The sequence below is a fragment of the Apis cerana genome, linkage group LG13, assembly GCF_029169275.1.
Source record: "Apis cerana isolate GH-2021 linkage group LG13, AcerK_1.0, whole genome shotgun sequence".
Lineage (NCBI taxonomy): Eukaryota > Metazoa > Arthropoda > Insecta > Hymenoptera > Apidae > Apis > Apis cerana.
This window is the reverse complement of record NC_083864.1, coordinates 6744985-6758812: the sequence shown is the minus strand read 5'-3', so window position 1 is coordinate 6758812 and position 13828 is coordinate 6744985. Positions and strand designations below refer to the sequence as shown.

Genomic DNA, 13828 nt, shown 5'->3' with positions numbered 1-13828 from the left:
AACGAACTGTCAATCGGTTTGACTGACCGCGACGATGAATTGTTTAAACGCGTTTCAACTGATCTCGATCAAGTGATACGCTCAATCGCTGCTTATTAATTATGATTCGACCGGAATTCGTGTTTTTGGTCCATGGCAGAAATCCCTCGAGGTAATGGTGTAATAGATAATCATATTAAACGATATATATGCATAGATGAATTAATGGTTCTTCACAATGATTACATCCCCTCTAATATGCGTCGATAAATTAGGGTCATTAGAAATTGTATAATAACTAATATCTCGTTAAAATCTATGGGAATCGAAAAATGATTAATTCGTTAAACGAATATCAACGAATTTATGGATATTTGTAGAGACTTAAAATTGTAAAAATATCCCGAATAGACGAAACAAATTTGAAACATTTATTGAAAATGGACGACTCGTTATAATATTCATTAAGACGAATTGTCCTTGTTTCCATTTTCATTTCTTTAGTTATTTCTCGGTCTATTATTATTGTAAATATTACATAATTCCACTTCATAATTGAGAAGATAATTTATACGAATAATTGAAACGTATTTATATGATGATCATTATCGAAACACTTCGCCTCGATTAATTCAATGTTTTTACACTAGAAATAAAAACTTTCGAGGCGATTTACTTACCCCCCCTTCCCTCTCCCCTTCTGCTATTCCACATTGTATTATTCAACTTTCTCAATTATACTATATCAATTATATATATATTATACCCATAACTATAACTATATTACGTTCTAAATCCAATACGTCACAAATATTATATAACTTTGCTATTAGAAATTATGAATTTACATGCAAATGTCCGATAAAACCACACCATGCATGCAAAATAATCTCGTTCCAACGTCAGCAACGTAATACCTCCCATACCTCCATGCATCCCTATTTCAATACTTCAAAATATCGAAGAATTCCAACACGTAATAGCGGTCGAAAGAAGAAGGAAAAATATTTTGTTCGTCGATACTCCTTATTATACCTCTTTCAACGAAACCAACCCCCTTTTCGGTGTTTCCCTGAGTACACATTGGTCCTCTCGCACACACACGCACACACATGCATGCTCTAGATATACAGACATCGAAGGAAGATCGAGTCGCGAGTGGAGGAACGTCATAAAAGAAAAAAAAGAAAACGCATAAAATGGCGGAGACGAGGGGTAGAGGTCATCTTAACGCGTTTCCCGACATTCGGGGTCGGTGGTTTCGCGGAACACGCTGTGGAGGGAGTGGGTCGAGCATAATGGAGGCCTGCACATAGTGGAATTTTCATTTTTCCGGTCGACCTCGCGGAAGATCATAACCCGCCGCCACAATCGACGGGGCAAAGAGAGGAGAGGAAACACACGGCGGGGTTGTCTGGGAGCGTCGCGACGCGAAAAAATGTACGGTCGACGTACTGCGTCGTTTCTTCTCGTATATTACGGACGATGGCCATCCCCTGCTCGGTTAAATGTCTGCCCTCTAGCCTCTTCCGTACACATCGTAAAAAACTTGCATGCCCCGGTGTATAATCTGGGGGAATCGGGCCACCCCGTTGGAAGAGATTCATTGTGCCGTGGCTTTCGGCGGTGCTGCAACTTCGACCCATCCCTTCCCGTCCCCGCCCGAGAATTATTGCTTTCTTCTGCTGCCGCGATTCCGTATTAATTTTGAATCGAGAGTTTTGAGAGAGAGAGAGAGAATTTCGAACGAGCGATTAATTCGAGGGGCAAAAGAAAATATATATAAATGAAATAATATTGGGGCGAGTATGTGGTAGCACGGCGCTACAAGTAGTTCTAAACACGTTCTAATTCGCAACAAGATTATTTTTAATGAAAACAGTAGTTGGGAATACCTGAGGGGATACGAAGAGTTGGAACAATGGAACTCGTTATAATAAAGGTTTTATAGGAAGGAAAATAGAAGAGGTAGATGAAAAGTGGGCGAGCAATTATAAAAACCGTGGAAAGTTACGAATGTTTAATCGTTCCCGTAAAAGGAAGGGAGAGAGAGAAAAAAAAGAAGAAATCGCATCGCTCACGGTATGATTCGATGGAAAATAAGAGGGGAGGGAACGGGTAAGGCGAGAAAAATTGATAAAAAAATAAAAAAAAAAAAAAATATCCTATATCTCTCCTCTTTACGCGCGGGATTAAAACCGGCGTCAGAAGTTCGCTCGCTATTCAACGGGAGGGTTAGTTCACTCCTCTTTAAAGTCGAACAAATCGATATCCGAACCGATGCACGATCGGGTTATTAAAAAGAAAGGAACGGGCCCGGGTTAAGTGAAATACGCAAAGCTGCATATACAATCGATCGGCGAATACGCGTTAAACCGTGGAACGTTTCCCGGAAAGTGCAAGTGGCAAATCAGAGCGGGGCGAGGTGACGAGGGGAGGGGAGGGGTATTATAAGCACCCGTACGTAAATCTGGCCACGATATGGCCGGCGGTAGCAATAACCGATATCCCAGCCGAAGATTGCGTGGCATAATGGTGAATGGAATTTTTATGGAGCGGCATTTTTCGAACTGAATGTTTTATCGAGACCGTGCACCCCCACGGTGCCACTTGCCATCTTTATCTCTCTTTGTGTACGTTCGCGTGTCTCTCTCTCTCTCTCTCTCTCTCTTCCTCTCCCTCTCTCTACGTGTATACGCGTTTCTTCTTTCACGTGAACTTCCGTACCACCCTTTTTGCTCCCTCTTTTTTCACCTCGCGACCCGCTATCTCGGCTCACCCCATCCACCATCGCCTACCATTCTTCGCGAGACCGTTAAAAGCAATCCATACTTTATTCCCGCTCCGGCTGTCTCCGCGACCTTCTCTCTTTCATTATCCCGGGGAAACTTCGACGGATGGCGTGTGTACCCAGCCTAATGCAGCCTGGCACGCAGACACGCTCAGCCACGTGCTAACCGTCTCGTCGTAATTTCGAATCAAACCATGTGACAGAGAGAGAGAGAGAGAGAGAAATAGAATGTCGATCTCGATTTCTATCGGTCGAACTCGAAACGAAATCTCCTTTGAGGCGAGAGGAAAGGATCCCCGGTGAAAATAAATCTGGCCCTGGCTCGACTCCACTCTCTCTCTCGTCACCCGAGGCGATCCTCTAGATTTTCAGATTTCGCGAAAGTGATTCCCGATCCTCGAAGAAAGAAGAATTCGGAGAGGAAAATGGAAGGGAAGTTGCCATGAGTACTCGCGTACAAAGGCTATCTTTTAACGGATACCTTTTCTTCATTTCGAGATCGCATACTTGACGTACTCGAATATCCATAACGAGAGAATTTTCATTCACCGATTCGCCCAACGACGAAACGTTTCGAAACGTTTCAAATTCTTACGTTCGATTCCCTCGAAACGGTACACGTGGATATCGATCTTCGCTTAGATCTTCGTACGAGCTTAACGACGGATCCGTACTGAAATCCGAATCGATGCACAAGTGGACCACGTTTGTTCGTGGAATAAAAAGGGAAACTTGAAGAGGGGAAGGGGATGAGAGGAGGATGGATGGATAGAAGGGGCAACGAAGGGTCAAGAGAAGAAAAAAATGTGGGATTATGAGTTTATGCCACGGGTGGTATACCGGTCGGCGGCTGGTATACAAGGGTCTGGTCGAATATTCGATTTTCGAGCGTTCCATTCGCCGCATAACCAACCCATCATCCACGTTGCTCCCCCTCTTTCCCGCCCATTCCAGGTGATCATAGGTGGCCACTCATGAAAGTATATTGCACTTTCTGCCACGGTTTACACATTGCATTCTCTGATGATTGGATTGAAAATCGATCCCCCTCCGTCGGCCCGATCGCGTTATTGGAAACGGACGGGTGGCACGGAACGAATGTCTAGAATCCGTGCTGGAAAGCTGGAAAGATGTTTTCTATCCTACTGTACCCTTTCCCTCGTGTATCCTCGTTTTCCTGTTTTTTCCCGTAGCTGCCTTCTTCTTCTCCAACAACCTCAATCTCGAAGCCAAACACTCGTAAAACCGTATATCTCGTTCGATCGGCCGGCCGGGCGACGATCTTCCTTTCCTAGGAACCGGATAAACAAATAGAAACACTTTGGAAATCCGATTATGCAACGAGGATTCAATCGGGACACCACGGGAATCGCGGCTGCTGATCGATTTTCGATTATTCGTTACGATTACCAATGATGAATCCGAGAAGTGATAAAACTTTTTTTTTTTTTGATCGAAAATTTTCGATACGTGTTTGCGATATTTTTTTTTTTTTTGAAGAGGAATCCGTAGAAAAATGTTTGACAATATGATGAAATAATTTTGTATAACAGCGGACGAATCTTTGTTATGATAAAATTTAAAATTCCTTCCATTTTCCATTTATTTCATAGTTTTCAATTCTCTTTTCCCGCACAAATACGTCCCGAATTTGCATAAAAATCCTCTCCAAAAGTTATCCACGTTTATTTATCGTCTTTCACTTTTTTAATTCCTTCCATATCCGATATATATTTTATTCCATATATATTTCGACAATGACTTTACTTCAGCAAATCTTGCGTTCAGATTGCACATTTATTTGTATCGAATAATTATGGGCCACAATTAAGGTTAAAATTTCTTTGATCCTTGATTCAAATCAATCATATATAATCAACGCACAATTTCACAGTTCGAAATAATTTCGATATTGTCCGTTTAATTTATGGCCAATAAAAGATGCTTTATTTTCCTCTCCAAGCTCAATAAATATCACAAGATCCTCTTCACGCATGAAATAAAAAGCAAAAAACTCATCTTCGTCTACAAGAAGAACGAAGAACACTTGTAATAATTAATTTCCCACGAACAAGTGCAAAGAACAGGTGCGTTCGTGTTCGAACCGACAATATATATATATATATATACATATACGTATCTCGTTGTAAAAGAACATCGAGTTGCCTCGTATCTCGAAGAACTGTACGAGAGATAGAGGAAAAGCAAGCGAGAGGCGATGCGTTTCAGGATCTTGCTACGCCATGCTCGCATAATATCGCGACCACGCGTACCATAAAATGCCTTGGAAGTGGGCACAGGCGAGACATAAAATCCGGGGGTGGAAAAATTCCGAGTTTTCCACCTCTCGCTCTCGGCAAGAATCTTTTTCTTTTTCTCTTCTTTTTCCCCCCCTTTTCTCTCCCTCTCTTTCCTTACTTTTACCGCGTGTTATTTAACGGTGGCTCGTGCGTTCGTTTATTCTTGTTTAAATCTGTATACGTGGTATTATTCATACACCGGTTGGCAAGCAAGCCGGTTCATGTTTAATGCGAGTGTCAACGTTTCTTTCCGTGGAAACGCGCTTAGAATACATCCCATTACGTGGTTGGTCGTCACCAAATGCAGCTGACACTGGTGACTTTTACCGTGCTTCCACATTATCGTGCAATTGTGTATTTTTATCCTCTACCAATTATGGATCTATGATTTCTCTTTTAAAGGGGTGGTGAATAATCGATGAGCGTTTATTTCAGTTTCGGGGATATTTTCGGGATAGAGGAGATAGAGTTGAAAGAGTGGCCGTGTAATATTAGGCATAAAAATTGTAAAGGAATGTTTAATAGTAAATAAATCAAATTGAATCAAAAGTAGATTCCTTTATGAAGAAAGAAAAAAATATTTTTATTCTCTTTTATGAAAACGGAAGAACAGTTTTTTTTTTTATATAGAGAAGAAATGATTCGAAGAAAGAGAAACCTCCTCGACTCCTTTATTATTCCGATTCTAGTAGCATTCCTGAATTATTTAACATCTTACGAGCACGTACGTTGATTCGATCAAAGTACGACAGATCGAGGGGAAAGAGACAAATACTTGGATCGCGTTTGATCCTCCCGAGAGGGGGAGGGCAGGGAGAGAAGCAGATCGGAGCGTATCATCCATTTCCAGCTCGGCCAATAGCAGATCGGAACAACTGTTGATACACGTGTAAGCTCCAATTCGGGCCTCTGTTTGTGTACGTCTGTCCATAGAGCGCAGATGTAACCAACGCCTAACCCAAAGCTATCTAAGACTTAACCAGGATCCAACCGATACCTAACCCTAGTCCAACAAAGATCGAACCCGAGCCGCAACCCTCCTCCCCTCCCCCCAGCCAATGATTTAATCCAACGAGGCTCGTGCGGCCGAAACTCGGTCAAGAATTCGACCGACGACCCCGTTTCGTCCCGATATTTCTTCCTCTCAATCGTTCGAGCACCCGTTCAAGTGCCGTATCGTCTCAGATATCGTAAGAGAAGTATCGAGGGGGAGTATATCTTGACGGATCGAGCGGCCATAACGCCGTTCCGCTTACGCCGGGCGGCGGGCTATCACTTACCAGCGAGAGGTGTATCGGTCGCGGTGGAATAATCCGGTGAAAAATTCGAATTGTTGCGCAGGCCGACACCGGCGAGACGGTGGTGCGTGGCTTGACGGATTTCTCGTTTAAAGTAGTCTCCCTAGTGAAATACGGGCGAGCACTTTCTCCGATTTCCCGTTTGCAAATGGCACCGGCGCTCGATACGACCGCGGATATAAACCGCGCCAACGTAAACAATACGTGGCGTCGCTCGATATCAATGTACGAGCGAATTCCGGAAACGAGCGATAAATTATTATCAGAGGTTATTCTTTCGCGCGCGATTTTAAAAGTACGCTCGATTTATTAATCGCGTTACAATTTACGGTGGATGGGTGGCAGGCAGGCGAACTCGGTGTCCGTTGCAGTTATCGTATTGATATCCTGTCCGTATCATTACCACGAGGATGGGTAGCGTAGGTATCCGGTTATTTCACGGACATCAAAATTGCCAGGATTTACCGATTAAACCGGCACCACCGCCTCTCCATCGGTAGAAGCTTAATGCAATCGAGCTTTGACAATCGAACGCTCGGCAGATACACGTGTTCCGTGATTCGCTCGATTGTTTGATGATTATCGATACACGTTGTCGAAATAACATCGGTTACGTCGTTGGCTGTAATCTAGAAATATACACATAGATATAGATACATGATAGATCGATGTCGAAACAAGGGATATATAATATATATATATATATTATAGTGGAGAAGGGAAGAGACGATCGAGACCTCCGGTTGGAAACGGATTGATAAAAATTTACGCCCATCATCGTATAAATAGGCGAGTCTTGCAATTAATAGTGGTAAAAACGATGAAAAGATAAACGTGGGTAGGGATGAGGTATTGGAAAACGAACGATCGTATCTGCGTGGGATAAAAAGAGGCGATGGATGGATCTCTGGGGGGAAGGACAAACGGAGGAGCTTAATTGAATCTACCACGTCCATTCACGTTGATTAATTCAGTTCGATCACCGCAACGGGATACAATTATTTCATAGCGGAATGGTGGAAAGGACATTGCCACGTAACGCCTCTATCCTATATATATATATATACTCTCGATTCTAATAATCATTCGCGAACCCGGACATTTCATATGCAAAACGATCCGTTACTGAATATACTGGACACGGACCGAATACTCGTCGACACGACAAAAGATAATACGATCCTTTTTTAACGATCGAAAAATATTTTCGACCGCTTCAATTAAATTTCACAACGTCCCCACTCGACCAAGTAAACAGAAATTATTTCCAATTATTAACTTTTGTCAAGTTCCACCCTTTTCGATGGAACCAGCGATCTCGCCCCATTCAATATGTCACTCGCCCTCTTCACGCTAATTAATATAACAGCAAATATAATCGCGTGTTATTAATAATCGTTCACCTCTCTGAGAATGGTTATTATTCGAAACGAACGGGATGGGTCCAGGATTGGTCGGACGTGTTCCCTATCGATCGGGTAGCGGCAGGGAACCGCGTTTTAACAAATACACCGGATAACAATTAATTTGACGAGAGACGACGAATCGGGAACGAATCGACCACGCGCCCGTTCCACAGCGGACACGGGTTGTAACGGGAGGCTTTTCGGTCCAGATTATTATCCGTGACGTGTCGAGAATCGTTGTACACGATAACAAACAAGGGGATAATAGGGCATCCGATCTGTTTCCATCGGTAAATAGAACGAGGAACGAAGATAAGCGCGATTACGTTCTCCGAAACGGCCCCCGCACGCAGTGGAGGGGGATAACAAACCTCCCCCTTCTCGAACCGATTATCCGACTCGATCCACTACCGTTTCTGATAAATGACCTTCTGCCGAGCGCACGCGTTGATACATTCCAAAGACTTACTCCCCTCGGTCCTCGATCCGCAGCCGCGGGGGCGTGAAACGCGCGAGATTGCAAGATTTGCCGCGAATCAATAGGTGATCGCGAAATAGTGGAGAAAAGTACTGGAAATATCGAATAGGGATTTAAAGTGGCTGACGTTGCTCACGAGGGGAGGAGTGGTAACTAAAAAGCTCGATGAGATTGGAAAATTTTATCCAATTTCCAAAAATTATCCAAGAAAAAAAGATAATCTCGATTTCAAAAATTCGTCCTCGATCGATCCTCCGTCTCTTTCGCGCGATTGTCGAAATCGGTCGCTGTTCAATTCGTTGCCGGTGCGACGACGAACGTTGAACAAACGAGAAATCGAATTTCGAGGATAAAAGGGGAGTAGGGGGTCCGTCGCGCGATTCATAATTTATTTCGCCGCGTCGCGAAAAACAAATTTACGAGCGAATGTAATTTGGCAGGCGCCGATTATTTCGCCGGATCCTCGCCTCTCTAACGTTCAAGCGTGTGATCATCGGCGAGCAACTATTGCGGATATTGCGGAAACACGCTCACAGGTTGCGGTGGTACGTATGGACCCGGGGAAGAGGGAAGCCGGGGGTCTAATTTCGCGAACAGTGGATAACTTGGAGAAGACAATCTAACTATCTTGCTCACGTACGGAACAACGGTGTAACTAAGGAGATAGCCAAAGGGTTCGTGGGCCCGGCACACGAAGTCCAAGTCCGTCTAAGAAGTACTTTCCCTCACGTATCGCAGGTCCTTCTGTTTCTAAGATGAACAGATCGTGCAGAGTACAAGGCTTTCCAACTACCACTCTCCCACCCCTCCTTTTCTCAGTTCCTCTCGAGCTTCGGGAAATACCGTTGTAACCGTAGTAATAACGTTGTTACGGAAAATCCATCGAACTTGAGACAAGGTTCTGCGAGTTTTAGAAACGTATATAACCGAAACAACCAAGTTTAAAATAACGGATACGTACGATTCAAATTATAAGATGTTTACATCATGGGATGGGAAAAAATTTCTGGAATAATAAATGGAAAAAGAATTGTAGAATTGTAAAAGGAAAAGAAGCAAGTAAACTCAAAGTACGAGAGAGTAAAAATATATCTCGGCGAGGCGTCACGTATGAGAAAGAAGAAAAGAAGAAAGAAAAAAGAAGCGAAAACCTTTACCTATTGGTTGAACACGAATTCATGGGTTAAGAACACGTTGCGATACGATAAAATAGAAGTAGGAAAAGAATCGAATTGTTCGGACGTACGCGTTTTTCCCAATAAGCTCGAGAACAAGCGCCGATAGGCGATCAAATTTCCATATCGAACGCCTCCCGATCCCTTATCAAACAGTTTCAGAATTCAAAATCATCGAAGTCTGGCGCTCGTTTGCATATCTCGTAAGAAGAGGAGAAAAGAACTTGCAGTTAAACTAACGCCCCGGTGTTCCAAACGTGAAAATTCCTTAAAATATGCGCAAGATCGAGTTATACACTCGTAAAAAAAAGACACGTACCGTCCCCATCGCAAACATTTTCTTTCTTCGCACCTCCGTCATCGGTACAGCACGGCCGTTCCAATTCAACGGCTCGAAAGATCGGCGGCATCGAACGAGCGAAGATCGGACCGTGATCCACGCCGTTTCAAACTACTTTTCGCCGAGTTGAAGCGAAAGGAAAGGGAGGAAGGGGAAAAAATTGTAAACCGCGTCCCGATTAATTTGTATCCCTGTTCCCTGAAGTGAAGGATAAGCACGGCGTCCGTGCGCGCAGCTGAATAAAACATCGGCCGGATCCAACCGGGGTAACTAAATTTCAAGCAATGGCACGGCGCCGCCGCCGCCACCGCCGCTTCCCAAAGTTCAACGACACGTCGCCGTACTCGGCTGAAACTCGCTCTGGCCGGAATCTGGCATAAAAATTGTAAATCGCGGATATAACCTCGCGGCGCACCTCGATACCGGAGGGAATAATCGTGCATTACGATCGGCCGCGAAACTTCTTCCTCCTCCTCCTCTCTCGTCGCGCTTCCGCGGTACTTTGAATAAAAATGCGGAGGAGAAGAGGAGAGGGGGGAGAAAGCGGCGAAAGGAAAGAAAGGCCACGAGAGGTCGAGCTTCCTTGAGGGGTTCGCCACTCGAACGAAACGATAAGAGGGACAGGCCCGAGAAGGGAAGAGGCCCGATGCACCCGTTCGCTTCTTCTTCATTAATGGTAATGATCGCGTTCAGAAAGTCTTGTTCGGGGAACTCGCGAAAAAGGAAGCATCGCGATTTGTATTCAGGACGCGATATGGGGTTGCTGCCGTGGCGTGGAAGCCGGGGTTCGAGCCAAGTCGGAGTGGATTCGCGAAATAAACTCTTGAAGAAAGGGGAAGAGAGAGAGAGAGAGGAGAGTTAGAAGGGGAGGGAGGGGTGGTAGTAGTAGTAGACTCTTGCGCTCCAGTTCGGCTTCCGACAATAAAAGTGAGCTAAGACCCCGCACACGTTGACACGGTGGCGTCGTTCGCCCGTGAACATGTACGCGCGATGGTCGGTTGTGAGCGTGTTCCACTAGAGGAGCACTCGAGGGGTGACTCGTTTCGGGTGCAGAACTTTATTCGGCGACGTCGCTCGTTCCTCGCCGTCTCATTGCTCGCAATAATCGAACGAAATCGAGAACGAACGATAATTTCCATCGAGAATGTCAGAGGTTCGGGGGCAGAGATGGGAATCATGGGGTGGACTCGTATCAGAAACGCATAACTGTAACGCCCCGTGATGATGTTCCAATCTGTGTACCGATTACGATGAATGATGCGGTTGCTCGACCCGGGAAAGGAGAAGATAAGAGGAAAACCCTTTACGGGTTGATTTAAGCGGCGCGGCGTAAAAGATAACGTCGAATCTTTCTCGTATGCACGCGGGATTGTGTGACTTTTCTCTTCTCTCAAAGAAGAGAGCGACGAAAAAAAGTTACGTATCTTGCGGCTCGTTTAAACGAAACCTCTTAATGGGGAAGCAGCAACACGGCCCGTTGGGGGTGCGACTTTGAACGTTGTCGAGTAATTAAATAAAATATGGAAACACGTTGCGTGTTTTTCCAAAGTAGTTCCTCTTCCTTTCTTCTTTCTTTCCCTTTCCCTCTTTTTTTCTTTCCTTTTTCTCTTTTCTTTTTTCATCACGAATGGATCCTTTCCACCGGTTTCTCTACCACCCCGGTATTGTGCCTCATCGCCATTTGTGCAAGCAAGAAAATAAATGTACGCGAGTGCGTTTGCACACGGGACCGGCGCGTGTTACGTTTGCAGAGAAACCGCTTTGGCTTTCGTGCAAACTCTTGAGTAAACGTACTTGGGTCGAAGCTGAGGGGGTCGGCGGTTGATGCCTTTCTTCCTCCCCGGTGAATGTAATTAAAAATACTCGCTTGGTTAATTTTCAAACGCGGGGACTCCACCCGGGGACTGCGTTATCACCGAAAAATTTTCTCGACAGCGGTGGTTTTCGATAATCAAAAGCAAAAATAAAAGATGCTTTCAACGGGAGGAAAAGAAATCGTATCTATCCGTGATTAATCGTCTTGGGTTTTAGGAAATGCACGAGAGTAAGTGAGAGTAAAAGAAGAAGGGAATATCGGAGTATCGGCACGTAATGTCCTTAAGATTACGTATTACCACTATTAGTAGTTGACTTCATCAAAGGTCCAATGAAACGGTGATACACATGTGCGGCTTGCAGTGACTTGTTACAATAGCATTTCGCTAACTGTCGGCCAGTTATCCCCACTAATTCCTAGAATTGCTTCTATGGTGCGAGCATCCATGTTATCTGTGACCTATGATCGGCGTTATCTCAGGTAGCGATGAGTCAAACCGAGAAGATAATAGCTGGCAATCCTGAAACACCTACATGCCTCGATAACTGTCACGTTAGAATCCCACAAGTATGTGCAAGTATCCTTGTTTCGCGTCAATCGTCAACGTGACGTGACGTGGTTTCGTATCTTTATAAATATCTCGACAAATCGGTAACAGATCGATCCCCGATCGTATTTTAAATTTTAATTACCAACCTGCGTCCGATCGAAGGAAAGGAAGATTCTTCCAACATTTTTTTCCATTCAACCATATCGGATGCTTATCGCAGCACAAGTGAAAATGGCCAAGCCCACAAGTTTATTTGGGACGGCATCGTTTATCGAGCGAAGACCTGAAACATAGTTTATTTCTGTTACAATAGGAGAAAATATCGCGGGAAACCGGACGTGGCGTTATTTTCAGTAGATCGCAAATAATACACGAGACTGACGAATCCGAATGGAACTCGGTAGCACCAACGTTTGAGACCTTAAATGCACAATAAAGTGTCCCAAGTTATATATATATATATGTACATACACATACGCGCGCGTAAAATGGCATCGTATGACGCGCGCACGAGATATTTTTCAAAAAACTTACGAGCTTGACACTTGGCCGTGCCGGTGAATCGAACGGGGCGAAAAACGAGACGCTGATCATCACACGCGCTGGTCCATGCCCTCTCACGGGATTAGTCAAATCCCAAAATAATACCGTGGGCGAGGGAGCGCGGAGTTTGCATATACCGTGGTACAAATCTACGCGACGATGTAAATCGGACGGTTTAAGCTGTTTGCGTATATAAATTCGGAACACGGTCTATTAAGTATTCACGTCATTCGTGATTTATATTCCGCCCCTATTCTAGGATCCGTCGTTTATACGTCGGATAAAGAAACGCGAAACGAAAATATGAATCAAATAGCGAAACAACGTCCCGTCTAGCACCCTCTCCTCGATACCCTCCAAAATATCCCCCTCCCTTCCACCCATTACGTAGTATCCCCTACGTAATCCCAGCCTCTTCAAACTTTACCGACCGAGTAGTTCGCTCGAAAGTAGCTTCTTCTTTAAAGGCGAAGGCGAAGAAGAAGAAGAAGAAGAAAAAGAAGCAGAAGAAGAATATTTTCCACGAATGGTAAGAATAATCGCGAAGACAGCGGAGGAGAAGGATGGTGGTTGAAAGTAACCGCGCGACCGTATTTCTCTGTTTTGATCTCGGACAGCGGGCGCGCAGACAGCAAGAGAGCGAGTGGACTTGAAAATAACCGAAGGCGGGAGAAGGCCCGTTCTATTAATAACGGGGAGAAGAGTATCTTTGTCGTACGTGTTCGGCGGCGTCGGCGACGGTCTCGCGGCGAAATTCGTCAGTCGATTTACCGTTCCGCGATACATTCCTCGCACGTACACGCCGGGGAAACGCGTAACTCGATCGGAACACCATGCTCCGCGCAAGTTTGCGTCCGTACCCGGCAACCGTTCTTGCCGCCTGCTGAATTTCCACTCTCGCCGCCCGTTTCGTCGTGCAGGCCGAAAACCGTAGTCGAGGTTAGAGAGAAAATACGGGACGGCGAGAGAGAGAGAGAGAGAGAGAAGGGGCGTAGGGGGTGGAGGGGAGAGATCAAGATTGGATCAAGAGCGACTGGGAGGGAACGGGGGGACGTATCGCGATCGCGAATGTTGAATACCGCAAGATTCCTCCAACACCGAGACTCGGCCAGGTTTCCCTTTAACGTTCCCAGAGACGAACTGGAAGGAAGT

At 44.9% G+C, this 13828-nt stretch overlaps 1 long non-coding RNA gene across 2 annotated transcripts in view; it reads right to left on the bottom strand.

The window, feature by feature from the left end:
* Positions 1–13809, bottom strand: part of LOC107996202 (uncharacterized) — a 63638-nt gene extending 49829 nt beyond the window's left edge. For both annotated transcript variants that reach the window (XR_009832414.1, XR_009832415.1), the window contains exons 1-4: positions 13756–13809; positions 12668–12825; positions 12280–12416; positions 11882–12112 (exon numbers count right to left, since the gene is read on the bottom strand). This is a non-coding gene — a long non-coding RNA (uncharacterized LOC107996202). The remainder of the gene's footprint in view (positions 1–11881; positions 12113–12279; positions 12417–12667; positions 12826–13755) is intronic.
* Positions 13810–13828: the final 19 nt, after the last annotated feature.